Consider the following 16,644-nt stretch of genomic DNA (forward strand, 5'->3'; position numbering starts at 1 on the left):
AATGCGACAAATACACTACCTCAATTTCCCACTTCCCTGTCTTTTAATATATACTTAATTTTTCTCCAAAGATCTCACTACTATTAACTTCAGTCTTAACCAGCTTTCTGAACCTAATGTTATGTGAGCTTCAGTGCTTTTTTGGAGTGCTTTGATCTTTGGCACTTTGTTGCAAATGCTCTGGCAGTTAACCATTAGGATCTTGATACTATCATCTGCAGGAGGTATTTCTTTGGATCTTACACTGATACTTCTTGGCTTTCCACAGTTCTCATCCGCACTGGATGGAGAGTCACCTAATCTAAAAAGGCCTTGCACACTCATGACACACACATCAGTTACTTGCGTAGCTGCCTCTGATGTGTAGTGCACACCTGACCTATTTAGGGGAGCTCCACAACTCTCAACCTCATGGCACAAGACTCCATCTGCATCGCAGCATTCATGACAGGTCATTGCTTTTTACAGGGCCTGCAGTAGATGTTTTCTCAACATGGTGCTTGCCTTTGTAGGTGGGCTGCGTATGTCATTGCTCTTTGGCATCCTTGGGCCAGTGGGACCACAACAGAAGATATTGTGAACTGTACACCCACACAGTTTTTCTGTTAACTTGAACAGAGGCCCCAGTAGAGGAAGGCAGTCTTCCAAAACACTCCATCCTTCTAGTGTCAGAACCTCACAGCTGACATCTGAAAATGCCATTGTGAGGGCTTCTTTGATCAGTACTGGGTGCTGTATCATAAGAAACATAGAAGTCGACCTGGTGGGGGGTCTCCTGTTTCAGGTGTGTGTGTGTGTTTAACTGTTTTCTTGTTCAGCTCAACTTGGCAGTCTACCAGTTTTGCAGTGGTTATGGTACTGCTTTTGAAAAACACACAAACTTTGAAACCATTTCCCGTTAAGGAACATTGTGCTGCTGAATCAGGGTGGTTGAACACACCTGACAATACTAAATTATGTGTAAGAGCAGAGCAACACAAATGAACAACATTCATTTTCTGAGTTACATCCTCCATAACACTTGTGTCATCAGTAACAAGAGCAAACACTTTGTAACTTATTCGCCACTGAGAAACAATTGTGCACAGTGGCAGAACAGCTGCTTGCAGTTTGTAATGTTCAACAAAGTGCACTGTCACTGTCAATAATCATTCTGTATTTATGTTGGTCCACATGTCCACAGTTAGTGTAACATACATTGAGGTGACAAAAGTCATTAGACAGCAATATTCACATATATGGATGGTGGTAGTATCTTGTACACAATGTATAAAAGGGCAGTGCATTGGCTGAGCTGTCATTTGTACTCGGGTGATTCATGTGAAAATGTTTCCGACTTGATTTGAACGTTGACTTATAATTGGAGCTAGATGCATGGGACACTCCATTTTGGAAATTGTTAGGGAATTCATTATTCCAAGATCCAGAGCATCAAGAGTTTGTCAAATTCAAGCATTACCTCTCCCAACGGACAAAGCAGTGGCAGTGGCATTTGCATAGTGTTGTCAGTGCTAACAGACAAGCAACACTTTACGAAATACCCGCAGAAATCAATGCAGGACATACGACAAACATATCCATTAGGACAGTGTAGCAAAATGTGAGGTTAATGGGCTATGGCAGCAGATGACCAACACAAGTGCCCTTGCTAACCACATAACCTGCAGTGCCTCTCCTGGGATTGTGACCATATTGGTTGGGCCCCTAACAACTGGAAAACTGTGGCCTGGTTGTATGAGTCCTGATTTCAGTTTGTAAGAGCTGATGGTAGGGTTCATGTGAGGCACACACTCCACAATGGTGTGGGCTGTGTTTACATGGAATAGGCTGGGTTCTCTGTTCCAACTGAACTGATCATTTGCTGGAAATGGTTACATTTGGCCACTTGGAGATCATTTGCAGCCATCCATGGACTTAATGTTCCAAAACAATGATGGAATTATTATAGGTGACACTGCACCATGTCACTGGCCACAACTGTTCGCAACTGGTTTGAAGAACATTCTGTACAGTTTTGAGCAAATGATTTAGCCACCCGATCACCCGACATGAATCCCATTGAACATTTATGGGACATAACTGCGAGGTCATCTCATGCACAAAATCGTGCACCGATGATTCTTTCACAATTATGGATGGCTATAGAGGCAGCATGACTCAATATTTCTGCAGGGGACATCCTGTGCCTGTCTGAGCACCACACAACTACACGGTTAGATAACTGACATATAAAAGATTACACTATTGCAACTTACTCATGCAGAAATAACATGGGAAAAAGAGAAATTGTTATATACATTAAGACAGAACACAATTCCAAAAACAGTGAGACAGGTAGATTTTGTAGTGCTCACCACATAGAATTGTGTGCCTTTGAATTAATGCACAAAAAATCTCACTTTTAACTGTAACTGCATATAGATCTCCACTGGGAAATTTTGAACTATTTATAAGGAATGTGGATTTATTACTGTGCAATCTATCATGCAGCAGCAAGCAGTTAATAATATGTGGCGGCTTCAATGTAGATTTTCTAAGGGATTCTGATACAAAAAATGATTTGGAAACCTCATTTGGATCCTACAATTTGATATCAGTAATTAACTTTCCAATAAAAAAAATAAAAAAAACACCCTTTCAGGGTGTCTACATGGACAAGGAAAAAAAATTCCCGGATTTCCCGGTTAAAAATACACTTTCTCCCAGGCGAAAATACACTTTTTACGTGTTAAGTGACAGTATACTATTCCTTGGCACTGTAAAACTCATCAGTCCTTTGAATGTTTATGGTTTTATATACCGACGTAGAATTTCTGGCCACTTTAGAAAACTAAACTAAGGGGAAAAAGAAAAACACGTTTTGAAACACCTTTTATGTGCAGCAATATGTACGCTACATATTTTTGTATTACGAAGGTATAAATTGGAATTCCACCAAATACCGCATGTTACTTTTCGAAGCATTGAAATCGAGATTGCGATGCACTTTTGTAAGCCACTCATAACTTATGTCACGTGATCTCGCCAGCTGATGACAGCGTAGGAAAATGGTTCAAATGGTTCTGAGCACTATGCGACGTAACTTCTGAAATCATCAGTCGCCTAGAACTTAGAACTAATTAAACCTAACTAACATAAGGACATCACACACATCCATGCCCGAGGCAGGATTCGAACTTGCGACCGTAGCGGTCGCTCGGCTCCAGACTGTAGCGCCTAGAACCGCATGGCCACTCCGGCCGGCCACAGCATAGAACACATGATGTAGTCAGCCAATAGCAAGATCACTCTTAAGTAGCGCGAAAACACAAATAACAAAAGTTAATGGTTTAAATTAATATACGAGGGCAGTTCAATAAGTAATGCAACACATTTTTTTTCTCGGCCAATTTTGGTTGAAAAAACCGGAAATTTCTTGTGGAATATTTTCAAACATTCCCGCTTCATCTCGTATAGTTTCATTGACTTCCGACAGGTGGCAGCGGTGTACGGAGCTGTTAAAATGGCGTCTGTAACGGATGTACATTGCAAACAATGGGCAGTGATCGAGTTTCTTTTGGCGGAAAACCAGGGCATCTCAGATATTCATAGGCGCTTGCAGAATGTCTACGGTGATCTGGCAGTGGACAAAAGCACGGTGAGTCATTGGGCAAAGCGTGTGTCATCATCGCCGCAAGGTCAAGCAAGACTGTCTGATCTCCCGCGTGCGGGCCGGCCGTGCACAGCTGTGACTCCTGCAATGGCGGAGCGTGCGAACACACTCGTTCGAGATGATCGACGGATCACCATCAAACAACTCAGTGCTCAACTTGACATCTCTGTTGGTAGTGCTGTCACAATTGTTCACCAGTTGGGATATTCAAAGGTTTGTTCCTGCTGGGTCCCTCGTTGTCTAACCGAACACCATAAAGAGCAAAGGAGAACCATCTGTGCGGAATTGCTTGCTCGTCATGTGGCTGAGGGTGACAATTTCTTGTCAAAGATTGTTACAGGTGATGAAACATGGGTTCATCACTTCAAACCTGAAACAAAATGGTAATCAATGGAGTGGCGCCACACCCACTCCCCTACCAAGAAAAAGTTTAAAGCCATACCCTCAGCCGGTAAAGTCATGGTTACAGTCTTCTGGGACGCTGAAGGGGTTATTCTGTTCGATGTCCTCCCCCATGGTCAAACGATCAACTCTGAAGTGTATTGTGCTACTCTTCAGAAATTGAAGAAACGACTTCAGCGTGTTCGTAGGCACAAAAATCAGAACGAACTTCTCCTTCTTCATGACAACGCAAGACCTCACACAAGTCTTCGCACCCAAGAGGAGCTCACAAAACTTCAATGAACTGTTCTTCCTCATGCACCCTACAGCCCCGATCTCGCGCCGTCGGATTTCCATATGTTTGGCCCAATGAAGGACGCAATCCGTGGGACGCACTACACGGATGATGAAGTAGTTATTGATGCAGTACGACGTTGGCTCCGACATCGACCAGTGGAATGGTACCGTGCAGGCATACAGGCCCTCATTTCAAGGTGGCGTAAGGCTGTAGCATTGAATGGAGATTACGTTGAAAAATAGTGTTGTGTAGCTAAAAAATTGGGGAATAACCTGGTGTATTTCAATGCTGAATAAAACAACCCCTGTTTCAGAAAAAAAATGTGTTGCATTACTTATTGAACTGCCCTCGTACATACTATTAAAATATAATATTGGTCTCCAAGATTAATAAGCTGGAAGAGAAGCTAAGCTTCCACATATAATGCCGGCAGCAGTGGCCGCGCGGTTCTAAGCGCTTCAGTCTGGAACCACGGGGCTGCTACGGTCGGAGGTTCGAATCCTGCCTCGGGCATGGATGGGTGTGATGTCCTTAGGTTAGTTAGGTTTAAGTAGTTCTAAGGTCTATTGGACTGATGACCTCAGAAGTTAAGTCCCATACTGCTCAGAGCCATCTGAACCTTCCACATATAATGTTGATCTTTCCTGCACGTGATACACTTTAAAATACATCACACAAAGGTGCCTGTAAAATTTTTAATAACGACATAAATGTGTGATCTTCTGAGCTCGTAATTCTTCTAAATGGCTGTCCTCAAAGAATTAATTTTTAAATGAGAGTCAAACGCTTTGTTATTTAAGAAATTCATCGTACATTCACGCACATAGTTCATCTCGCGTACAAGGAAATTTGCTTTTAATGTATGTAACGCTTTTCAAACCACCGTTCACAATATTTTCCCGCTACCTGTTAGAAATAGGTTTGTTTCAGCAGTTGCAAGAGAGCGCCAGATAACAGTCATCACCGCGCAATGACGCAGGAAGGCCACATGTTCATACATGTAAAACATTAAAAAATCTTACATTATGTCATAAAAGAAACAAGACATCAAAGGATACTTCAAGAGCATCGGAATTTCGTGAACCATACTAAAATGCATAATTCGGCTTAAAGTGCACATTCGTATGTCCCGATTCGGATGTAAATTTTCTTGGAGTACCAGTATTGTATTATCTCATGCTTGGTGCTTTATTATGGCATAATGTCATACGGGCACTTGAAATCAGCCAACAGTTGAAACCAGCCAACAGTGTGAAATTAAACAGTTTGTTTCAAATAAACAGACTACCTCAGCAGAAAAGATTAATAAAAGCGAAATCTCTTTAGCAAACCGACAAAGATAACTTCATTGTTCTGCAAGGCGATTAATGCTTGACTGTCAGAAAGGTGGAAATAAAATCTGAAACTAATGACATATTTTGGCCATCCGTAATTATGTGAACGTATTTTAATTCATTTGATATCTCCCGGTCACGAAAATCCGTTTCATCATTTAACGTGAGAGCAATAAACGTAGAGGAAAACAAAATCACTGAACTTAAACACAGATCACGTGAAGATGACCCACCTCCCCACCACAACTCAGACTGCTCTGTGCATCAGGCCCGGATTTATTATATTTACGAACCGGGGCAATATTAGGTAGTGGCGCCAAGCCACAGTTCTGTAACCAGAAGCGGGAGAAGGTACTACTCATACACGACTCAACTACGCTTGCACAAGAGCCCGCCCGCAACTGCTCAAAGGAATCTAATTTAAAATCTTGTCACGTCACGCTCATCGGAGGCAATTTGTTGTTATGAAGCACTGCATAGTCTTCCAAAAGCCTTTGACACATTTTGCAGTTGGCAAACACTTGTATGAGCACTGTGTTTTGCTGTTGTATACGGCGCATTTCCTTTGCAACTTCAGTTTATTTTACCTTTTTTTTCCCTCTCTCGTTCATGTTTCGTTGCTGCAGTGTTATTCTGCAGTAGCGGGGTACAGTAATATCCTTTGTTAGAGTATTGGTTCTTACCACTCAAAATCACAAAAATTTTACTGAAAACTAAAACAATGAAAAATTCCCGGAATTGTAAACAATTCCTGGGTTCTTCCCGGTTTTCTCCTGGATGAAAAAATTCCCGGGTTTTTCCCGGATCTCCCGGGTCGTATACACCCTGCCTTAGAAGTGTTGAGAATGTAATGGTATGTACAAATTAATTTGAGATGTGAATGTAAAGTGACTCGTTCCACCTACTGTGCCCAGGGAAGTATGTTAGGTCCCTTGCTCTTATGTTTTATATTAATGACCTTGTGGACAATATCATCAGTAACCTCAAACATTTTGCAGATGATGCACTTACCTACCACAAAGTACAGTCTGAATGAAGCAGTACAAATGTTCAATATGTTCAATCAGGCCTTGATAAGATCTCAGAGTGGTACAATGCTTGGTGGGTTGCTTTAAATGTTCAAAAATGTAAAATTGTGAGTTCACAAAATGAAAAAAAACCTAGTATCCTATGAGTATAATATTAGTGAGTTACAGATGGAGTCTGTAAACGCGTACAAATACTTGGGTGTAACACTCAGTAGGGACATGAAGTTGAATGATCATATAGGCTCAGTCATGGGTAAAGCAGGCAGTAGGCTTCAACTTATTGGTAGAATACTACAGAAATGCAGTCAGTCAACAAAGCAGATTGCTTAAAAGTCACTTGTGCAACCTATGCTAGAATACTGATCAAGTACCAAATAAGACTAGCAGAGGATATTGAACGTATAAAGAGAAAGGCAGCACAAATAGTAACAGATTTGTTTGGCCCACGGGAGAAGGTCACTGAGATGTTGAAAGAACTGAACTGGTACACTCTTGAAGGTAGACAGAAACTATCCTGAGAAAGTCTACTAACAAAGTTCCAACAACAGGCTTTAAATGATGACTCTAGGAATATACTACAACTCCCTACATATCACTCCCAAAGGAGTTGTGAGGATAAGATTAGATTAATTATAGCACATGCAAAGGCATTTAAACAATTATTTATCTTGCACTCCATACATGAATGGAATGGGAAACACCCCTAATAACCGGTGCAGCGAGGTGTACCCTCTGCCACACACTCCACAGTGGTTCGCAGAGTATAGACGTAATGTAGATGAGTACTGTGAAGCCAAGGAAATTCGGGACACAGCATTCCAATTACCATCCCAAAGGCACGCTGGTAATGATACAGCCAAACTGCAAAGTGTCCCACACATTATGTCAATGTGTGGCAAGATACTTGTAACACCTTGTCAAGACACCATTATGTCAACTGTCAGTGCATATTTCCATTGCCATACAGCGAAACAAACTGTCAGCCACTGGAAGGTTATTAATAAGGGCTAACCAAGCTACCAGGCGGGTTTGACCAAGCTACTGCAACAACATGACTGCTACACTGCCAAAGTCCCCAACATCCACTGAACAGCTGTCATCACCACCATCACTATCTTCATCGTCAGCCCACCATTGTATGCCAAGGTCTGGAGTTCAAAGTGCCATATTGCCCCATCTACACACTGCTTCCCAGCACTGTGGACGATGCTGGCCAGCACCAGCCATGCTGCAGGGACCATGACTGCTAGTTGCTTTCTCAGTACCCAGTGCGACAGCACCACCAAGCAACCACGCTGCCACACAGACCACACTCTGCAGTGTAGTGTCGCTTTAGGTGATCAAAGATCGGCACGTGACCAAGCCTGTGGAATGAGGATCTGTGGGTAGCTGCCATGTGGCGTCCACTGGACGAGTGTGTGCTCCTGCAAATGCTATAGCTTGTTCCAACTCTAAAGAGCTTTCCTGAACCTCTGTAATCACTTGTGGGTTTCTTGTATATTATTCCTGAATAAGTATCCGTTCCCTTTTTCATTTTCTGCGTAGAATATGTTAGGAATGAAGGCGAGTATATGTTGGGGAAGTTCAGGTGATAATGAATAGTAGATATGCGTAGACATAATTTATCAAAAGTAGTGCTGTCATGCAAGTTGTAAATTCTCAAGGGATCTACACCAGTTGACGTGTAGTTTGATGTCCAGAGTGACTGATGTTTGTGCAGAGCTTTTCTCTTCCTTTCCGTTTCTGCCACACACTCCTCTTGCTTGCATATGTGAAAGCAGAAAGCACTGACAGAATAAAAAAAACCCATCATCTTATGGTTTGGGTTTTTTTGTCTTCTTATTGTGCTACACTGGCTCAAAACAGCATAGCAAGGTGTTGGGCTAGCACGGATATGAGATGAGTCACTTGGCTGAGATGTCACTGTTATACTATTCCTGGTCTCTCAAAGTTTGGTCTGAAGCACAGCAGAGAATCTACTTCAGATAACCATTAGGATCAGTGAAAGGAATAATGAGAGTCGTAAAGGGAGAACATATCAAGTTCCAAAGAAATATCAAATGGGGAACATGTTACTCAGTGATAGCAGTTGAATTAAGGGGCACAAGTTATAGCTGGTAGTGTGCCTATAGTTAAATGAACATGCCAGTGATATCACAGAGTTTATGGAGCATGGTAACTAAACACATCTCTCTGTGACAAGGAGTGAAGTTTCATCACTTAAGTCTGATGACAATGTCTTTCTCCAGACATTATGATCAGAAATGCAACTGAAGTGACTTTATCATGGATTCTTTTTGTAAATAGTTTATGTTCAAGTCCTGACTGAGTTCTTGTGCAAATTCTGTATAGTTTCCTGTGATTTTACATAGGTCAAGCAGGAGTACTATAGCGTGGTGATCGCGTAATTGTAGGAAAACTTCCGGAACCCCAAAACTCTATCCCTATAAGGAAGTTTAACACATATACTGAATGGACTAGTGAGTGTGTAGACTGCAAGTGTTGTACTAGCTTCACTGAGAGACTCAGTGGAGCAGCATAAAAAATATTGCATGAAACAGTGAGTGGATTACATAAAAGTGGACCCAAGCGCAAATGGTGTGAACAAAAGCAACCATTGGAGTCAAAGTGTAGCAACATATATCTGCTATTCTACTTTTTGTTCACAGGGCTTGTGCACTGTTTTCAGAACCAGTATCTGAGTATCTGTTCTAGCTTGCCTACATTTTAGCAACAGCAAACTAAATTCAGGGAGGGGTTTCTCAAAAGAAGGGAGGTACATTGTGGTGTGTGGTATGGATGGAGCACTGTGATGCTAAGGAAATTGAGGACACAAGTGTTCCAGTTATTGTCCCAAAGAGATGCAGCTGCTGACACAGCTCATCTGCAAAGTGCCACACACGTTATGTCTGAGAGAGGCAAGATGCCTTAACAACTTGTCAATGCAGCATTGTGCCAACTGACAGTGCATGCCTTCGGCAGACAAAAAGTCACTGAAGCCTTATTAATACGTTGTGATTCAGCCACTGCACAGGTTTGAGCCAGCTACCATAACCAGATGACATGCCAGCACATACTGGATGGCCACTGTCACTATCAGCTTAACACTCATACACCAAAGCCCAGATTTTGAGCACTGTGATACCCAGCCTCCACACTTCTGTCCAGCACTGCAGATGACTGCGCAGCCAGTGCCAGCTGTGCTGCGGGGGCTATGAGTGCTAGCTGCTGTCTCAGCACTGCCAAGCATCCATGCTAACACTCAGAAAATAAGCCACAATGCAGCATCACTTTGCGTGAGCCAGAGATGGACACCTGACCTGACGATGCCGTGGATTGAGCCAGGCGGCACCCAATGGATGAGGGCACACCTGTAACTGCTCTAGCTTGTTGAAACAAGAAAGAGTTTTCTTGAATGCCTTCTGTCATCTCCAACAGCTTCCTGTGATCCCTCATCAACCCACTGACTCCACAATGCCCAAGTGGGAGAGCAGAAGGTCATCCTCACAACTGTAAGAGTGGCTTCCACCCATCCACAGCAGTCATTGTTTACAAAACTGCTACAGGAAAAAGACAGCACCAGCATCTGTGCCAAAACAAATATTTTGGACTCTCCGTTCAAAACACATGGTTTTGGAGTAGCTGAAAGGCTGAATATGTTGTCAGTGAGCTCATAGCTGTGATTAGCCAGACTCCAACCAATGGGGGGATTGAGTGGAGGTATGGGGGTGTAGGGGTTGGGGCTGAGGAGAGAGATGGTTGGGAGATCTTCAATAAATTATATGAAAAATTAATTGGTCAATTTATTTAAACATAAATTTACAATGTAGCAATAGTTATTAAACTTTTAAAACAACCAAAAATTGACATTTAATTTCATATGTAAAAACAATATGTATTTAAATAAATACATAGATTGTGAAAATACTTAATTTTTAGGACCACCTCCATATCCAAATGATTAGCGTCGCTGCCTTCGGTGCAGAAAGACCTGGAGTAAATTCCCGGTACCTTCTCAGAATTTTTTCAAGGTAGGTAGGTAGGTCTGAAACAGGGTCCACTCAGCCTAGTGAGGCCAAATGAGGAGCTGCTTGAATGAAGCAGCAGCAGTATCATCAGGATTGATCTATTGGCAATAATGGCTGGAAAGATGGGCAACATGCTGATCACATAACCCATGATCATAGATCATTCCTTGTACTGCCTTGTAAACAGCAGTTGGCTAGCTGGAACAGGCCTAAGGCTTAATCCCTGACTAGTGTTTATGTTCTGTTTACTTCATTTTCAGAGATATGCTTTTTATTGACCTCAGCTTGAAATGAGATATAATTGTCTTTAAAAATGTTTGAAACCCTAGTCATGGCTCATGTACACCTGTAAAGGCTGAACACACATGTAAGTGAAAACACTCCTGGCTGCAGACTGAGTGAAAACACTCATATGACTGAGGTAACCATCAGAGACAAGTTTCAGTCTGTTGTCTCATATTAAATGAAACCAATCTGACCAAGAGAGTGAGTGAAAAACATTCGTATAGTTGATGTGGCAGCAGAGACTAGTTTCATTTGGCCGAAAAAACCAACAGAATGAAAAAAACAGTCTACTGGCCAATCGATTGTTATAATCTGTTGGTTGTCCAATCACTACCTCCTGGAGACCCCCAGATGGAGGGATACAAGTTGGAGAGAAAGATACTGTGTAGCTTCACTGCCAGAACACTCCCTATGAAGGATAGGCAATGCTGAGTCCAGAAAAAGCGTTACCTATTTCTTCTTATCACAGCAAGATCAGCTAGGAAAACAAAGTACTGTTTGGGCTGTAAAATATCACTTCCACAATGATTAAATTTTGAACGTATTACTATATGTAAGAGAATTCAGAGTAGAAAGAAATTTAACCCAACAAGTCCTCCATCTATGTACCACAAAGGAGAACTAAGTTGACAATTGATGCTACGCTCCACTGTCTCCACTCCAGGGCTCTATCTTCCAATGGAGTAACAGCTGAAGCTTGGGCTCTATCTTCCACAGGAGCAACAGTTGAAGCTACTTACAGTTACTGATATCATTGCTAACAGGCGAGAATCTGCTTTTGTTCTCATGTTATTTACAGATCATGCTTTCTGCAATAGAATGATAGCTGAGTGGCTAGGTCAAAGGGTTCTGAATTTTGTCACTAGGCGAACTCTAGCCAATGTTAACATTTCTTACATTTTTTCTTGAAAGAATATTAATCTAAAGCCACATGGCATCATCTCAACACACTAATGGAGGTGTAAGAACTCTCCCCTTTAGAACTACAGAGCTGCAAGCACTCTTTTCAATAACCTTTCTACTAATTACTGATGGGACACAGTCCACTGTGGAGGTCTCTGCTATGATCCCTTACATAAAAGGCCAAATAAGTAGATTCCAATTACTTCACAATTATAAAGTATTTAATTGTTTGTTTCAAATAAATGAGTGTTTGTCTAGAACACAAAATTATTATTCAGTTGCCTCTTATTTGTACCAACTCCTTTGGTTACCTTTATGTACTGAGAGATGTAACCATTACAATCTTCTGCCAGTGCTTTGTAAGTCAAGAAGAATAAGTTGTGATTCGAGTTTTACATATGTCTTGCATAGCATCTAAGCAACCACTGTAATTCTCATTTAGTTCCTCCAACTCAAGCAATGTAAAGCATGTACCTCATTGGGATAATCTTCTCTCTCCTGACCCCTCCTTACTTTTATTTCAGAATCATCACATGGAGCAGCTCCTTGCAAGATGCCAATTTATGAACTTATCTCAGTTAGTGTTCTCATGTTTCCTTTTGTACTTGTGCACTATAGCAATGTGATGCCCACACACACATACGTATGTGTTCACTTAGCAAGTCATCTGAATAGATCCTGAAGAGATGTTAACCAACAAAGCAAGTGATGATCTGAGGCAATTGTGAATAACATTTTAGAAAGATATAGACAGAATAAAACATGACCAAATTAGTGGTAGGACATTCTACATTGTCAAATGGCTTCTTTCAGGTTTAGTGAGAGTTTTGGGGGCATGTCTTATTGAATTTCTTGAGCCTGTAAATATTTTTATAAGGACACCTGAACCTCTGTATCCTCAGGGACTGTGTTTAGTCGTCATTGGGGTATTATTATTGTACTACTCAAATACAAGGTCACTTGCAAATAACTGCCTTCAGCAAAGTACATAATGTTTTCCTCTCTTCTGGTTTCCCACACAAATTTCAGCATCTTTGTAGGTTTCCATTTATTTGTTATTACTTGTTATTTACTCATAAGTAGGTGGGTGGCATGTATATATTTTCCCATCATTTTATCCCTCTTTCATGTCATGAGGGAGCCTCTTCCCACATCTCCTACAGTTTTTTTTAATGAAAAATTGTTTATTTCTATCTTTCAATAGACTGGCAATTCCTTGGTCCCAATGGTGACAGCTGAAAAGAGCTGTTTTGCTAATGTGTTTCACAAGAAATATTAGTCACAACACAACACCACAAAGAGGGATAATATCAGGAGGAAATATTGCACACTGGATGTTCATAAGTCTATCTAATTATGCTACCATATAAAAATTGTGAAGTAAGTGACAGGCATAACGAAATAAAATGAGACCCACAGAAAAATGACACACAGTAGATAAAACATATCAGTGTGATTTGCATTAGTCACTGTTACAAGAAACCAATTTATTTTGTAAACACAGAATGAAACAAGAGGTTCAAACTCTACAAATATTATTGTTTTCATTTGACATGCATGTTCCTAAAGGAATTAAGCATCACACAAGCAGCAATTCCTGGAATCATACAGTTCCCACAAAAAGTCTGTAGTAAATCATATATTTTGAGCAAAAGTTCTTGAAAAACATTGGAGTTTGGGACAGCTATAAAATCAATTATGGCTTGACCTATTTCTAGGTCAATATACAGACTATTTTCTTTACACACAGTGGTAATGCATCTTGATCTGTTTAGCCTTGAAAAGACACTTTTCCTCTTTAAGTTGTAACACTTCTTGCTGCAACTATTAAAACCATTTGAAAACTCTATAAATTTTTATGGATAGTTCCTGTGATTGCATATATTATCTCAATAACTGAAGTACATTTTCTGTCTAAGAAGATATCCTGGAAAATTGGCAATAGGTAGCTTGTCTAAATAACTGACAACACTTTAAATTCGCATAGTCCCACTAGTTAGGTGTATGCTAGTTTCTTGTGATTGTCCTTGCCTACTTTAGTTAACTATTTCCATATAATCAAACTTTAAGGACAAAGCAACCAATGCTGAACTCTTAACAGCTACTGGCACTACTTCCAGCACTACAACATGCTCCACTTTGCCATCAATCCAAAGAAACATCAGACAGAACAATATTGTGCCTATCATAGTGAGAAACAAGTGACACAGAGAACAGCACATAACTTGTGTATACACTGTTGTTCTGTTTATGTGCCTTATAGACAATACGTCAGTTGTTGTTGCCCAGTTTTTGGATTTTTTTGGATATTATTTGGGCCTTTCAACACAGTGTTTCATGGTATCTGCTTGGAGACTTGGGCTTACCTCGGCTGCTTCTATTGCAGTATTCAGCTTATCATGTACTTAGTGTAGTTCCAATCAAGTGAACAGTTTCTATTTTTATCTGACAAATAACTTTTGTGTGGCTATATCTCAACAGTGGCAATGAGAACTTAATGAACTCTACATCTTTCTTACAAACTGAAACAAATTGTGTGTTTTTGTAACTCTTTCAACAAACACAGCTTGTGGATCAGCAGCTGCAATTAAAGCAACAGGCAAAACATCACCAAGCACAGTCAACAACAGTGACCAATTGTGCTGTAACAAATCAAGATGTTTCAGGGACAAAGCAAGCAGATGAGCTCCGCTCCTCTTTAAGTGTTCTCATATTTGCAATGCTTATAGCAACATTACCATGTTTTCCAAGTACTGAACTTTAATTGCAGCATTAATATTTCCTCTCTTTGGAACATCGTGACATATTGCTTGGTGTGTAAATTAAATCCCTGCAATGAGACCTGAAATTTACAAGATTTTTTTTATCCAGATTAGGACAGGCAATACCACTCTAAGCTGACATCACATTATACCCATTAGAAGTATTTTTGCACCATTCCATCCATATAACATTAAGGATAGTGTAAAGCCAAGATTGGTTACTTTGTCTCTCTTGAAGTCATTGAGCCCATATAACTGCTCTTTCTGAGATATCTCAAGAACTAGACAAATGGAGAACTTGTGAAAGTGGAGCAGATGAGTAAATGGTGGGTGCAGGAACAAATCTTTTTATTTTATGATCAATTTTGGTGTTAATTTCTGTCTATTTGTGTGTTATTTTCTGCCAGTTTTGGCATTCATTTCCAACAGCTTATTTTAGAAGTATCATATGTTCCCATTTTTATCTTACTTCATTGTTTTGCAGTGTTATTTTGAAAATAAAAATATGCCTATCAATTATGTAACATTTTTTTTTAAAAATTATTAAAAAAGAAATCATGTACAAAGTGTGATGAAAAAGTAATTTTAATATTTTAATTTCGCAGGCTTTATACATTCAATTTTTTGTCATGCTCGAACACGTACACATTCATGACATATTTTTGTATTTTCAGCTGTTTTGAATATTTAGTTTACAGTTGGCAGTCAAAAAGGTCATACATGTTTTCAAGTGTTCGATGAATTTTTACTTTTGAAAATGATGGATCAAAATTTTGCTTGAAAAATGGAATAAAGTGCAGCTCTGCATTCAAAATGTTGACTGTGGTTTTTGGTGAATCTACTAGGAGTAAGACAAGAATTTATGAGTGGTATAAACATTTCAAAGAGGGATGAAGAGACACTGAAGATAACGGCTGCCCTAGCACATCAATGGCAGTGTGAAAGAAGTAAAGAAAATGGTTCTGGAAAATCACCAAATCACTATCAGAGAGGTTGCTAATGATGACAGCATATCCTTTGGCTCATGTCAAGCAGTTTTTTCGGATGTTTTTGGCATGAAACATGCTGCTGTTTCTTCCAAAATTGTTGAATTTCAACTGTTGTGCAAACATCACTCAGGAACTGCTGAATGGAGTCAACAACAGAGTACTGCTCTGTAAACATTTAGTACCCTTCATCCGTGAAGATGGTTCAAGACCAAAAAGGTAGATGTTTGGGTGTAAAATAAAAACAGCTGATGGTTCAAATATGCATTTTATACATAAATTTGTCAGTCACTGAAACTGGAATCTAGATGCTTTGACGTCACATCTTCAGCTACACTTTTTTTTTAACAAGATATCATCTGTTATTTTAAAACTATACTCACTTCTCAGAACTGAGGCAAAAAGGCAAAATCCAATTCAAGCAATGAATAACTATTATTTTCCAATATTAGTAAATTGTTGCCCTCAGACTTACAACATTCTTCCAAGGCAATGGGAAAATGCCAAATTTCGTAAAAACTGCCAATTTTGCATTATGTCATTAAAAAACAGATTTCGTATTACTTTTCACTTTGTCATTTACACAAAATTTTCTTGTCCTTAGTAATTGCTCACATTTCAATGCATTAAAATTCATTATTTCTGGTGTATCTGCAGGTACAACATAAAGAAATGTGGTTTTTTAGTTTCATTCTTGCGTTTCTACATTCAGACCACAATGAGTCTACAGTGCCATGTCAATCCACTTTCAGTATTCATAAATGAGTTTCAAACCTGTCTTTCATATTTTTCTGTGAAACTGCAGACTTTACTCTTCCACCTATCCCAAGAAAATAAGCACAAGGTCTCAGTTTATGGAATCATTAGAATCGCTCACTCTATTTAAAGTTATTCAAATTATCCATGATTTAATTGATAATGTTGACTCTTTCCTCTTTCTAGGCCTATAATAGTTTGAATTTGAATCACTACAGTATTGGCAAGTTT

General features: G+C 39.9%; 1 protein-coding gene across 2 annotated transcripts in view; it reads right to left on the bottom strand.

The window, feature by feature from the left end:
* LOC126248950 (uncharacterized) overlaps window positions 1-16,644 on the bottom strand; it is a 226,615-nt gene that overhangs the window by 21,796 nt on the left and 188,175 nt on the right. The gene's annotated exons all lie outside the window — the stretch shown is intronic.

The sequence above is a fragment of the Schistocerca nitens genome, chromosome 3, assembly GCF_023898315.1.
Source record: "Schistocerca nitens isolate TAMUIC-IGC-003100 chromosome 3, iqSchNite1.1, whole genome shotgun sequence".
NCBI lineage: Eukaryota > Metazoa > Arthropoda > Insecta > Orthoptera > Acrididae > Schistocerca > Schistocerca nitens.